The sequence below is a fragment of the Dendrobates tinctorius genome, unplaced genomic scaffold (genome assembly GCF_039654945.1).
Source record: "Dendrobates tinctorius isolate UK_male_01 unplaced genomic scaffold, ASM3965494v1 ptg000158l, whole genome shotgun sequence".
Taxonomy (NCBI): domain Eukaryota; kingdom Metazoa; phylum Chordata; class Amphibia; order Anura; family Dendrobatidae; genus Dendrobates; species Dendrobates tinctorius.
Genome location: NW_027361825.1, coordinates 30,034,321 through 30,050,262, shown reverse-complemented (window position 1 = coordinate 30,050,262; position 15,942 = coordinate 30,034,321). Strand labels below are relative to the sequence as shown.

General features: G+C 44.5%; 1 protein-coding gene across 1 annotated transcript in view; it reads right to left on the bottom strand.

The window, feature by feature from the left end:
• The window catches only part of LOC141052036 (cytochrome P450 2G1-like), a 286,300-nt gene that overhangs the window by 131,216 nt on the left and 139,142 nt on the right, over positions 1-15,942 (bottom strand). The window lies entirely within an intron of this gene.

Genomic DNA, 15,942 nt, shown 5'->3' with positions numbered 1-15,942 from the left:
CTCTTTTGCAAACTAAACATTCCCAAATCCTGCAACCTTTCCTCATAAGACAGGGTTTGCAGACCGGTCACCATTCTGGTCGCTCTTTTCTGAACTTACTCCAGTTTGTTGATGTCTTTTTTAAAATGTGGTGCCCAAAACTGGACACAATATTCCAGATGAGGTCTGACCAAAGAGGAGTAGAGGGAAATAATGACTTCACGTGATCTAGACTGTATGCTTCTGTTAATACATCCTAGAATTGCATTTGCCTTTTTTGCTGCTGCATCACACTGTTGACTCATATTCAGTCTGTGATCTATTAGTATACCCAAGTCTTTTTCACATGTGCTGTCACTTAGCCCTATTCCTCCCATTCTATATATGCTTTTTCCATTTTTATTGCCCAGATGTAGTACTTTGCATTTCTCCCTGTTAAAAACCATTCTGTTAGTTGCTGCCCACTTCTCCAGTTTATTTAAATCTTTTTGAATCCTCTCTCTCTCTTCTCTAGTATTAGCTATCCCTCCTAGCTTTGTGTCATCAGCAAATTTAATCAGTTTACCCTCAATTCCTTCATCTAAATCGTTGATAAAGATGTTGAACAATACAGGGCCCAGGACAGAGCCCTGTGGTACCCCACTTGAGACATTCTTCCAACTGGATGTGCAGCCATTTACGACCACTCTTTGGGTCCGATCACTAAGCCAGTTATGAATCCACCTAACAGTTGCCTTGTCCATTCCATACTTAATCATTTTTTCAATAAGGATTGTATGAGAGACTTTGTCAAATGCTTTGCTGAAGTCAAGATATACTATATCTACAGCATTTCCTTGATCCAACCAATCAGTGATACCGTCATAGAAGGAAATTAAGTTAGTCTGACATGACTTATTAGTTACAAACCCATGCTGACTCTGTTTAATCACTTCATTCTTATCCAGGTATTGACATACATGTTGTTTAATAATTTGTTCAAAGATCTTTCCTGGTATAGAAGTCAGACTCACCGGCCTATAGTTACCTGGGTCCACCTTCTTCCCCTTTTTGAAGATAGGAACAACATTTGCTCTTCTCCAGTCTTCTGGCACTTCTCCTGTTCTCCAAGAATTTTCAAAGATTATAGAGAGGGGTTCAAAAATTTCTTCTGCTATCTCCTTCAGTACTCTGGGGTGTAATTCATCTGGACCTGGAGACTTGAATTCATTTAGGCTAGCTAAGTGTTTCCTCACTATCTTTCTGTTTATAGATATCCTGGATTCTTCTATTCCCTTAATAGGACAGTGAAGAACAGTTGATGTTATGTTGATGGAAAATATTTTGCAAAAATTCCTATCAAACAATGCTATCGGGTGAGGAGAGGGATACAGCAGAGGTAGGCATACACTGTCAAAGGACTGGGCCAATTTCATGGCACCCTTCCAGCGTCCATGTTATGACTCGGTATTTTTGACAAGGAGGGAAAAATTTTGAAAGATGGTCAAGCAATACCTGACTGACAAAACTAGGCTACTCCCTAATTCATCTACAAATATTGGGTCACAAATTTGGACACCTAGCATGAGCTATCTCTCTATGCTTTGTAGGTGTTGTGCTGCCCTGCCACTAGTGTCTTGTCTGAGCAGATTTTTAGTGCTGCTGGGGGGGTCATAGTAGACAGGCACTTTCGGCTGTCAGCAGAAAATGCTAACAGGCTCACTCTAATAAAAATGAACAAAGCTTGAATTAGCCTCGACTTTTTCACACCATCAAATGACAGCAGCACATAAAGTGATTTTTATCTTCAATATTTTCATGAGACCCGCCAGTTGCTGCCATTTAGGGTCTTTGGATGACTGGATGAACCTACATATAATTTTTTCCTGACTTTGCACTTTATGCAAAGCCTTTATGAGGGTAGGAGCAAATCAACTACACCTTCAAAATATATGAATGAGACTCGACAGTTGTTGCCTTCGTGGGCCTATGGATGACTGTTTACCCTTTTTTATAATTTTTTTTCTGCTTTTTGAGTATAGGAGTACATTAATCACACTTTCAAAATATTTGAATGAGGTCGGCCATTTGTTGCCTACAAGGGTACATGGATGACTGGATGACCCTCCTTATAATTTTTCCTGTGTGCAAAGCCTTTATGAGTGTAGAGGTTCCACAACTACACTTTCTTAGTTTTTTATGTGGCATTCCAATTGGTGGCTTCAAGGGTGTATGGATGACCCTCCTTAGAATTTTTTTCTGGCTTTGCACTGTATGCAGAGCCTTTATGAGTGTAGGAGAACCACAACTACTCGATAATATTTGAATGAGGCACTACATTTGGTGCCTTCAAGGGTGTATGGATGACTCTGCTTCTAATTTTTGGCAGGCTTTGCACTTAGTGCAGACCTCTTATGAGTGCTGGACTACCAAAACTACACTGTGTTTGCTATATTTGAATGAGATACTACAGTCAGTGCCTTCAAGGATTTATGGATGACCCACTTTGTAGTTTTTGCAGGCGATGTGCACTCTGTGGAGACCTTTTATGAGTGTAGAAGTACCACAACTATACTTTGTTCACAATAATGAAATGAGATAATAGAGTTGGTGCCTTCAAGGTTTTATGGATGACTCTGTTTGTAATTTTTGGCAGGCTTTGCCCTTAGTGCAGTCCTTTCATGAGTGTGGGAGTACCACAGCTACACTTTGTTCACAATATTTGAATGAGGTACTAAAGTTGGTGCATTGAACGTTGTGTGGATGATGCTGCTTCTAACTTTGGCAGGCTTTACACTATGTGTAGTGGTTTTATGAGTGTAGGAGTACTACAACTACACTTTGTTCACAATATTCAAATAAGGAACTACAGTTGGTTCCTTCAAGGGTGTATAGATGACCCTGCTTGTAATTTTTAGAGCACTTTGTTCACAATATTCAAATAAGGAACTACACTTGGTTCCTTCAAGGGTGTAGAATCATAGAATCATAGAATCGTAGAGTTGGAAGGGACCTCCTGGGCCATCTGGTCCAACCCCCTGCTCAAAGCAGGATTCGCTAAATCATCCCAGTCAGATGTCTGTCCAGCCTCTGTTTGTAGACTTCCATTGAAGGAGAACGCACCACTTCTCGTGGCAGCTTGTTCCACTCATTGATCACTCTAACTGTATGGATGACCCTGCTTGTAATTTTTAGCGCACAACCTTTATGAGTCTAGGAGCAGGGCCGGTTTTAGGCAAAGTGGTGCCCTAGGCAAAGTTTAAAATGGGGCCCCAAATGCTAACATATTACACATCACACAGAAGCATTTCGGTTGTAGTTACATGCACTGAGTTCAGGACGCTAAATGAGTGTGATCAACAATATTGAAATCATTTAACACTTGTTTCCCGGCCTCTTTCCACTGTCTGAGAAAGAATGATGGGAACAGAACAATCACTAATGGATCACTAACAGATCACCATACAGTATTATGTTATCAGCAGCACATCTACAGTTTACACCCCATAGTCCTCCATATAATATAATGTCCCCCATAGTCCTCCATATTGTATAATACACTACCTATTGTCCTCCATATAATATAATGTGCCCCATAGTCCTACATATAGTATAATACACTCCCCATAGTCCTCCATATAGTAGAATACACTCCTCATAGCCCTCCATATAGTAAAGCACTCCTCATAGTGCTCCATATAGTATAATGCACCGCCATAGTCATCCATGTAGTACCATTCACTTCCCATAGTATAATGCACCCCATAGTTCTTCATATAATATATTCTCCATAGTCCTCGATACCGTATAATGCAGCCACCCCATAGAGTAAAATGCAGCCCTACCATACAATATAATGTAACCCCCATAGAAAATAATGCAGCTCCCCTCTTATAGTATAATGCAGCCACCCCTTAGAGCATAATTCAGCTAGCCCACAGAGTAGAATGCAGCCACTCCATAGAATATAATGTATCCCCCCCATAAAATATAATGCAGCCCCTCCATAGAATATATGGCAACCCCCTCATAGAGTATAATGTAGCCCATCCATAGAATACAATGTAGCCTTCCTCATATAGTATAATGCAGCCCCCATAGAATATAATGTAGCCCCCTCAAAGTATAATAAAGCCCCCATACAATATAATCCAGCCACCATAGAATATAATGCAGCCCCCCATAGAATACAATGTAGCCTCCAGTCCTCATATAGTATGATGCAATCACCCCCCATAGAATATAATAAATATAATACAGCCCCCATAGAATATAATGTAGCCCCAAATAGAATATAATACAGCCCACCTCCTCATAGAATATAATGTAACCCCCCATATTATATAACACAGCCTCCCCCAGAGAATATAATATAAAATGTACCCCCTTGGTATATAACACAGCCGCATAGTATATAGGCCAGCACCACATTGTATATAGCACAGCACCACATGGTATATTGCCCAGCCCCACATGGTATATAGCACAGCACCACATGGTATATAGCACAGCACCACACGTTATATAGCACAGCACCACCATTGTATATAGCACAGCACAACATGGTATATAGCCCAGGATGGTATATAGCTCAGCACACCACATGGTATATAGCCCAGCATGGATATATAGCCCAGCACACCACATGGTATACAGTATAGCCCAGCATGGATATATAGCCCAGCACACCACATGGTATATAGCCCAGCACACCACATGGTATAAAGCCCAGCACACCACATTGTATATAGCCGAGCATGGATATATAGCCCAGCACACCACATGGTATATAGCCCAGAATGGATATATAGCTCAGCACACCGCATGGTATATAGCCCAGCATGAATATATAGCCCAGCACACCACATGGTATATAGCCCAGCACACCACATGGTATATAGCCCAGCATGGATATATAGCCCAACACACCACATGGTACATAGCCCAGCATGGATATAAAGCTCAGGACACCACATGGTATATAGCCCAGCACAATATATAGCAGCCCCCCCAGAATGGCCCCACAGTGAAGTACTCAGACTGATATATTAAAAAAAACAACTTCTCCTCGTGCCTGTGCTGCTGGCGGCTCCTGTCTCCTGCTCTGCCTGGTACACAGTGAGAGCGCGATGACGTCATGGCGCACCCGCTGTGTCAGAGGCAGAACGGGGAATGATGGGAGAGGGAGCGTCAGCTGACGCTCTCTCCTCCATTATTGCTGTGAAATGTACCGGCGTCTATGACGTGGTACAGTTCAATGCAGCGGCGGGGGGAGTCGGCGCTAGGAGCAGGTTGGCCCCCATGCCTCACAGGGGCCCCATAGCAACAGCATGATGTGTCGCTAGCTGGGGTCCCCTGGGGGAGTGGGGGCCCTAGGCAGCTACCTGGTCTGCCTGCCCCTAACGCCGGCCCTGTCTAGGAGTACTACATGACAATTTCAACAGACTGTGTATGAGGCACGCCTTTTTGTTTAATACTGTGTTATGCCTAATTTTGCAGGGAGATTAGCACATTTAACTCTAAGCGGGCTGAATTCTCTAGGACTAGAGGTTGAGGACTAGAGGTTGCATTATACTATGAGGAGTGTATTGTACTATATGGAGGACTATCAGAGATATTATACTATATAGGGGAATATGGGATGCATTTTATTATATGGAGGACTATGGGGAGTGCACAATACTATAGGGAGGATATGAGGAGTGTATTATACTAAATGGAGGACTATGCAGAATGCATTGGACTATAGGGAGTGTATTATAATATATGGAGGACTATATGGAGCATGTTAAAGTATACGGAGGGATATGGGGCACATTATTCTATATGGAGGACTGTGGGGTGCATTATACAATATGGAGGACTATGGGGTGCATTATACTATGTGGAGGACTATGTGGTGTCTTATATTATGTGGAGGACTATGGGTGTAAGGTTTCTGGATGTTCCATGGAGCCTGTTTTGCCCTCGTCCAAGATGGGGTCTGGAACTTCGCCCTGTCCTTGAACTTCCTATCAGTTCTGTTATTGAAGTCCAGGTCAGGAAACCCTCCTTGCCTGAGTATTTTGTTTGCTGTTGGCTTCTGAGCTTCCTCCTGGCTTGCTTCTGGAGTTCCTGCTGCTGCTCATTTATTCGGTGCTCTGTCTCATCAATTCCAGCTGCCTTCAGTCCTGTGTGCTGCTTCCTGATCGTGGAGGTGGTTACCTTTTTTCAAAACTTCTAAAGATAGGAGCTATACATATCTGGTTCTACTGTGATCTGTAAGAATTCCTGACATTATTATTACCTGAGTATTACTTCTTGGACTGTGTTTGTGCGGGCTGCGGTGCTGGACTTGAGAGGGGCTTTTCAGCCCAAAAGGAAGTACACTGAAAAACCTTCTCCTTGCTGACACCACCTGCATATTTCTGTACTTTCATGAAAGGTGTCAGCTCCACTGTCTGCATATTTCTCGACTACCACGTATAAGTGCCGGTCACACTCTTGCTTCATATAACTGCTGGACTTGTTTATATTAGGCTACTTTCACACTTGTGTTATGAGGCGCAGCGCATGGCCGCCGCTAAGCTCCGCCCCCTGCCGCGCCCCCTCTGATCAGCCCCTCTTATGGGTGCATGACACTGCATGCGATCTGCGTCCCCTATATTTAGCGTTGAGTACGCATGCCATATGCTGGTATGCTTTTGCTGGCGCATGCGCCCTTTTGGCGATGCGCCGAATGCACTGTGCTGCATTTTGGTGCGCTCAGCGCAGCGCCAAAAGGGCGCATGCGCTGGCAAAAGCATACCAGCACACGGCCTGCATACCCAAAGCTAAATATAGGGGACGCAGGTTGCAGGCAGCGTCATGCGCCCATAGGAGGAGCTGACCGGAGGGGGCGCGGCGGGGGGCAGAGCTTAGCGGTGGCCATGCGCTGCGCCTCATAACGCAAGTGTGAAAGTAGCCTTAGTGGTCGCGCCCTGCTATCATAGTTGATGGACATTTTTGTTTTGTGCTGTGCACTTCGCTGTAATTTCAGGATTGTCTCTGTTAGTTTGGTATACTCCATTCTTTGTTAAATACAGTTTATTTGCCTCAACTTTGGTCTCAGATTCATTTTATCCTACGCAATCAGATTACATAGTGACCCTCGTTTGAATAACTTAGATGATTTTCTAAATGCAATGTCTATTATATTTGATGATCCTAATTGTCGAACTACTGCTGAAACTGCATTGTTATTATGTTAGGGTAAGCGCAATGTTATTGAATATGCTACTGAATAAAGACAGCTGGCATTGCATACGGTTTGGGACCATTATGCTCAATTACCAATTTTTAAGAGGGAACTTTCCAGTGTGATTAAGGATGAGTTAGCCCATGCAGATGCACCTCAAGAATTAGAGGCATTCATACAGCATTGTGTGAGCATTGACATACGTATTACTGAACGTAAACAGGAGAAATTTGCAGCTTTTAATCGTGTCTCTAACTCTCACCTTTCTCCAAAAGAACCTGCATAATAAACTTTTTATTCAGTTAAATCTTATAACAGCAGAAATTACTTGTTTACACAATTACATCAATTTAGCAGTCATGTCCAAATAATCACTACTCGTATAAACCAAATCCAAATTAGATATTATAGGTGGGGGGGGAGGATCACACAGAAGGAAAGGGCGCCTGGATTGGACACAAAGTAAATTAATGGATAGTGGGAGGGGGGGTGAGCTTTAGAAGCTTTGTTTGAACTTTTATCGATGTGTGTGAGCACTTTGAACCCCCAAGTGTTTCACTGAAGTGTATAATGTAGAGCAGTGAAAAAAAATCATTTTTTTCCACAAAAGTGATTTTTTGGCCCCATTTTTTTTATTTTCCCAAGGGTAACAGGAGAAATTGGACCCCAAACATTATTGTCCAATTTGTCCTGAGTAAGCTGCTACCCCATATGTGGGAGAAAACTACTGTATGGGCGCACAATTTGGCTTGGAAGGGAAGTAGTGATGTTTTGGAATGCAGACTTTAATGGAGTGGTCTGTGGGCGTCATGTTGCATTTGAAGAGCCCCTGATGTGCCTAAACAGAAGAAAACCCACCACAATTGACCCCATTTTAGAAACTGGACCACCCAATGAACTTAACTAGATGTGTGGTGAGCACTTTGAATCCCCAAGTGCTTCACAGAAGTTTCTAACGTAGAGCCATAAAAATAAAAAAATCATTTTTTTCCACAAAAATAATGTTTTTGCCCTCAAATTTTTTTCCCAAGGGTAACAGGATAAATTAGACGCCCAAAGTATTGCAATTTGTCCTGAGTATGCCAATACCCCATATTTGGGGGTAAACCACTGTTTTTTTTTTTTTTGTTGTTTTTTTTGTGTGGTGGTGTGCGCCTGTAATCCTATCCCATCCTGATGAATTTATATATATAAAAATTTGGTTAAAAAGTGACTAAACTATTAGATTATCACTAAGTGAGAATTCACATTGTAATATGTTTGTATAAGATGGATGTATCATAGGGTTAATCCAGTGAGGTACTATTACTAACCTTGAATTAGTGATGCTGGTATTACAGCTGATTCTGGTGGGTGTTACCCAAGGCAGCCTTCTTTGGTTGCTTTTCCTTGATAAGTGCAACATTTATCCAGTATTTTATGCTATGACTAAGGGTCAAATATGATCCGAAACGCGTAAGCCTACCCATGCTTTTATTACATGGTATTGTAATTTTTAATGATGGACTAAATAAAGGCTTTTTTTAATTTTTCTATATCGTGTGCTGGAACTACAAAAGTTTTTTCTCTTCCTTTGATCTCTGAGTTATTTGACAGGTTGCGAGGGGCCCGAATCTTTACAAAATTAGATCTACGGGGGGCGTACAACCTGATCCGCATTCGCGAAGGAGACGAGTGGAAGACAGCCTTTAATACCAGGGATGGCCACTATGAATATCTGGTCATGCCCTTCGGCCTCTGTAATACGCCTGCTGTCTTCCAGGATTTTGTTAACGACATCTTCCACGATATGCTCTCTATCTCGGTGGTGGTCTATCTGGATGACATCCTCATCTTTTCGCCAGATTTGACCTCCCACCGGAGAGACATCTGCAGGGTCTTTGACCGTCTGCGGGCGAACTCTCTCTTCGCCAAGCTGGAGAAGTGCCAGTTTGAGTAGGAGTCCTTGCCGTTCCTGGGCTGCATCATCTCGGCCCAGGGGTTGGCTATGGATCCTGCCAAATTGCAAGCGGTATTGGACTGGCAGGAGCCCCATTCACTCAAAGCGGTGCAGCGCTTTTTGGGGTTCGTCAACCATTACCGCCAGTTCATTCCCCACTTCTCCACACTGGTAGCTCCTCTGGTTGCCCTCACTAAGAAAGGAGCTAATCCCAAGGCTTGGTCAGAACAGGTCTCCAAGGCCTTCTCGCCTCTGAAGACCCATTTTGCCGGCGCTCCCATCTTACACCGTCCCGATGTGGATAAACCTTTTATCCTAGAGGTGGATGTTTCTTCCATCGGTGCAGGAGCAGTCCTTTTTCAGAAAGATGCTCAAGGTCGGAAGCATCCCTGCTTTTTCTTCTCAAAGACCTTCTCACCGGCGGAGAAGAACTACTCCATCGGGGACAGGGAGCTGCTAGCAATGAAGTTGGCCTTTTCTGAGTGGAGACATCTCCTGGAGGGAGCCCGGTTTCCCTTCCAGTTGTATACGGACCATAAAACCTGGTCTATTTACAAATGGCCCACCGCTTGAACACTCGTCAAGTAGGTGGTCACTCTTCTCCCGCTTCTGCTTCACCTTGCACTATCTGTCTGGAGAGAAGAACGTCCGTGCGGATGCTCTCTCTCGCTCGGTGGTTTCAGCGGAGGAAGAAGAGGCTGAGCCTCAGCTAATTCTCCTTACTGAGAGTTTCAGGATCGTGGCCCCAGTTGCTCTCGGGCAAGACCTTTGTCCCTCCTCAGCTACGGCCGGAGGTTCTCGCGTGGGCACACACATCCAGGGTGGGTGGTCACTTCGGCAATAAGCGGACCACAGAACTCCTGGCAAGGTCTTATTGGTGGCCGCACATGGCCCGGGACATGAAGGAATACATACAGGCATGCGTCTCGTGCGATCGGAACAGGTCCTCTAGACCGAGGCCGGCTGGGTTACTGTATCCTCTGCCGATGGCAGACAGACCTTGGGAGATGGTTGGCATGGATTTTGTGGTTGACCTGTGTCACGGGGTCCTTCTCTGGTATCACACAATCAACAGAGCAAAAGGAGAGTGAACAATTCCAAGACATTTATTTAGGCAAAAATACGAAAGGTCCATATTCAGTCCACGCCAAAGGATAGATAGTCCAGAATCTGAATGCAGTTCAGTAACAGTATAACATGTCCAGGGAGATGAGAGTCCAAAATCCAGCTGACAGTGGATAACATGTTGCATATATTCATCTTTCTCTCCGAAGTCCTGTCTTCACACCATGCTCTGCACACAGCAACTGACTTGCCCAGCCCCTGTCCTCCCCAGCCCCCTCCTTATGTCCAGGGGAGTCAAACAGGTTAGGGCGGTTTTCAGGCCTCCCAGACTTGACAAAAGGTGCCTAGGGGATTATGACACTACAGGGGGTCATGAAGAGTCATAGATAGAGTTGAGCGATACCGTCCGATACTTCAAAGTATCGGATCGGAATGGATCGGCCGATCTTTAAAAAAAGTATCGGTATCGCCGATTCCGATACCGGAAGTCCCATTCAAGTCTATGGGACTTCCGGTATCGGAATAAGAAAAACCCTGTTTTTGCCTTGTACAGCCTCTCTGGGGTCTGTACGGGCCTTTCGGGGGGCTGTGCCGGCCTGCCAGGGGGTCTGTGCAGCCTCCGGTGGTCTGTGCCGGCCTGCCGGGGGGCTGTGCAGGCTCCGGTGGGCTGTGCCGGCCTGCCGGGGGGCTGTGCCGGTCTGCCGGTGGTCTGTGCAGGCTCCGGGGGGCTGTGCCGGCCTGCCGGTGGTCTGTGCAGGCTTCGGGGGTCTGTGCAGGCATCGTCCGATGGGACTACAAGTCCCATCGGGCGATGCCTGCTACCATAACAGTGATTGACACATTAGCCAATGATGGGACAGTAGTAGTCCCATCATCCGGCTAATGTGTTAAATGTTAAAAAAAAAAAAAAAATTCCCACACAGCAATGGCATAAAGTGAGACTAGGGACTTTTTTTTTTTTAAGTGGCGGAGGAATACAGTGCGGAAGGATACCTACCTTCCGTCATTGGATTCCTGCAGCCCGTAGAGAACGGCAGCAACAGCTGATGCTGCCGTTCTCTACCCAAGATCGTCGTGGGACACACTCGTGGACTGCTTCGGATCGTGGGTGAGTATTTTTGTGGTTTGTTATGTTAATATTTATTCCGGAAAAGACAATGGCTTCGGGGAACAATGTGACAAGTATTGGTAAGTATGTTACTCTATGTTATATGTACTGTATGTCTATGTATGTATTGTATGAATGTATTGTATGTAGTATGTATGTAGTATATATGTGGTATGTATGTAGCATGTAGTATGTATGTAGTATGTATGTAGCATGCATGTAGCATGCAGTATGTATGTAGCATGCATGTAGTATATATGTAGTATGTATGTGGTATGTATGTAGCATGTAGTATGTATGTAGCATGCATGTAGTATGTATGTAGTATGTATGTAGCATGCATGTAGTATATATGTAGTATGTATGTAGCATGTAGTATGTAGCATGCATGTAGTATATATGTAGTATGTATGTAGCATGTAGTATGTATGTAGCATGCATGTAGTATATATGTAGTATGTATGTAGCATGTAGTATGTATGTAGCATGCATGTAGTATATATGTAGTATGTATGTAGCATGTAGTATGTATGTAGCATGCATGTAGTATATATGTAGTATGTAGCATGTAGTATGTATGTAGCATGCATGTAGTATGTATGTAGCATGCATGTAGTATGTATGTGGTATGTATGTAGCATGTAGTATGTATGTAGCATGTATGTAGTATATATGTGTTATGTATGTAGCATGCATGTAGCATGCATGTAGTATGTATGTAGTATGTATGTAGTATGTATGTGGTATGTATGTAGCATGCATGTGGTATGTATGTAGCATGCATGTAGTATGTATGTAGCATGTAGTATGTATGTAGCATGCAGTATGTATGTAGCATGCATGTAGTATGTATGTAGTATATATGTAGCATGTCTGCAGCCTGACTTTTATCTATGACTAGTGTTGAGCATTCCGATACCGCAAGTATCGGGTATCGGCCGATACTTGCTGTATCGGAATTCCGATACCGACTTCCGATATTTTTTCAATATCGGAATTCGGCATCGGAATCGGAAGTTCAAAATGATTGACAGCCTGACGTCATCATGATGCGCGGTGTGTGCGCATCATGATGCGCCGTCATTTCGGGCCTTCCGGGGGTCTCTGCCGGCCTGCCGGGGGGCTGTGCCGGCCTGCCGGGGGGCTGTGTGGACTGCCCGGGGTCTGTACCGGCCTGCCGGGGGGCTGTGCCGGCCTGCCGGTGGTCTGTGCACCCTGTGGGGGGCTGTGCCGGCCTGCCGGTGGTCTGTGCACCCTGTGGGGGTCTGTACCGGCCTGCCGGGGGGCTGTGCCGGCCTGCCGGGGGGCTGTGCTGATGTCCGGGGGTCTGTGCAAGCATCGTCCGATGGGACTACAAGTCCCATCTGGCGATGCCTGCTACCATGACAGTGATTGACACATTAGCCAATGATGGGACAGTAGTAGTCCCATCATCCGGCTAATGTATTAAATGTTAAAAAAAAAAAAAAATACTACATACATACTACATACATGCTACATACATACTACATGCTACATACATACTACACGCATACTACATGCATGCTACATACATACTACATACATACTACATACATACTACATGCTACATACATGCTACATACATACTACATACATACTACATGCATGCTACATACATACTACATACATACTACATACATACTACATGCATACTACATACATGCTACATACATGCTACATGCATACTACATGCATGCTACATGCATGCTACATACATACTACATGCTACATACATACCACATACATACTACATACATACTACATACATACTACATGCTACATACATACTACATATATACTACATGCATGCTACATACATACTACATGCTACATACATACCACATACATACTACATACATGCTACATGCTACATACATACTACATATATACTACATGCATGCTACATACATACTACATGCATGCTACATACATACTGCATGCTACATACATACTGCATGCTACATGCATGCTACATACATACTACATACATACTACATGCTACATACATGCTACATACATACTACATACATACTACATACATACTACATACATACTACATGCTACATACATACTACATACATACTACATACATACTACATGCATACTACATGCATACTACATACATGCTACATACATACTACATGCTACATACATACCACATACATACTACATACATACTACATACATACTACATGCTACATACATACTACATATATACTACATGCATGCTACATACATACTACATGCTACATACATACCACATACATACTACATACATGCTACATGCTACATACATACTACATATATACTACATGCATGCTACATACATACTACATGCATGCTACATACATACTGCATGCTACATACATACTGCATGCTACATGCATGCTACATACATACTACATACATACTACATGCTACATACATACCACATATATACTACATACATACAATACATTCATACAATACATACATAGACATACAGTACATATAACATAGAGTAACATACTTACCAATACTTGTCACATTGTTCCCCGAAGCCATTGTCTTTTCCGGAATAAATATTAACATAACAAACCACAAAAATACTCACCCACGATCCGAAGCAGTCCACGAGTGTGTCCCACGACGATCTTGGGTAATCATCAAGATTAACACTATGCAAATCAGTGAAATAGCAATATACACAAAATGATATCCATATAGCATATCACACCATCACAAGCTCTCCCCCCTCATAATAAGTGATCACGCTATGAGGTCTACACAGACCTCTGGCCTGCTCACTATAGTCCACATTGCTCAATCGTTTATAGTTCCTTGTACAGTGGCAGGGGTTGCAATAATTATAAGCACTTTATGTCCTTCCATAAATTCCCGGGTCCTGGCGTTACGGTCATACCAGGTTTCTTGACTGGACTGGGCCATTTGCTGTTGATCATTAGCCAAGGTAGCTAGCTGGGCGAGACGATCTATGAACTCTAGAACGTAGAGAATGATGGGCATTCCAATGTCTGCGATATCTCCCTCCAATTGTTCTTTCAGAAGAGTGAGAGGCCCACGGACCTTCAGGCCAAACAGATTGCTCCCCAGTGGGGTCTGGATGTTGTGGTGCTTGAAGGGCCTGTAGTTGGGTGACTGTTCCCACAAAATGACACTGTAACTCCCCAATGTCATTCCCAAGGAGGATATCTGCAGGAATCCCTCCCATAACTCTAATCCAGCACAGTTTTTCTCCAAAACCCTAATCCAAACGCACCAAAGCTCGCTGTACATATTTGCGGACACCCCCCGCCAAAACAATGGGAATTCCTACACCCTGGTGAATTGTCTCGGGTCGAACCACACGGGTGTCAGAAATGCCCCCGTGTCTCTAAATCCTGACACTTTATATCCATCAATTAAGACATCCTGCAGGTGGCGTTGCCGTTGCTCTGGGTAGCCAAAGGACAGAGTCCGGAGTCCGTACACTCCAGGAGGAGTATCTATGGTGCCGTGGTCAGTGGTCCACTCTGGTGGGGATGGTGGTAGCTCTTCCTCAGGCGGGATGGCGTGCACCAGATGCAATGGACGAGATGGGACTGCATGGGGCTCCCTCGGAATCCTTGAGGGACATCCAAACTGCAAATGTCCAGGTTGCCCACACACATAACATCTCCTCTCTGTGATACCCCCAGGTCGTGGTCGGAACTGTTGGGGCCCAGGATTGGGAGACGTGATAGTCATCGGCTTGTGACTAGGTGGAAGGGCAGATATAATCTGAGGGGGACGGAGGCCGGGAGCAGGCCGTGGTTCATTGTCTTGAAGCCTCCTCCATTGCAGTTGGATAGTAAGGGCTTCATCAGCCAGGACTGCAGCTCTATCCATGGTACACGGCGTGCGCTCCCGGATCCATTCCCGTACCTCTGCGGGGCACTTGGCAAAATTGTTCTATAAGGAATGCCTGTATAACATCTTCCACAGTAAAGGCGTTTTCTGCTTCCAGCCATCTCCGACATGCCTGGGGCATCTTATGTGCATACATCTTAAACGATCCTCCTGTGGTGCATGGGAGGTCTCGGAACTTGGCCCTATATGAGTCTGGGGTGATAGCATGGTAATCTAGGATAGTCTGCTTTACAATGTTATAATCCCGATTCCGCTGTGCGTCAATGGTTTGGTAAGCCTCCGCCATGCTTCCGTTCAGGAGCCCCACTAACAAACGCATCCAGCTAGAGTGGGGCACCTCATCACAGCACACTGCTGCTCAAAGTCCTTGAAGAACCCTTCCACATCTCCAGAAGCCTCATCAAATGGCTTAAACTCTGTCCGGGTGATCCGTACAGGCTCCCGGATCATTGGGGTTACACTCCACATTGCATTACTCCCTCTTTCAAGCTCCATTACTTCTTGTCTCCACTGTGCCCGGCGGGCAGCTTCTTCCTTATATTCCTGAGAGACTCCAGGGCCCAGAACCACCATCTCTTCTTCGTACCACACCACCCACAGGGTTTTGGGGGTGGGGATCCCTGTCTCCAGTGCTCGTCCTTCAGACATATGGGAGTAGGTGGTCTGACTAGCACCCACCAGTAGGTCAATTAAGGCTTCGTTAGTCAGTCCCTGGAAGTTCAGGCCCAGGTCTCTGGCTCTCTCCTG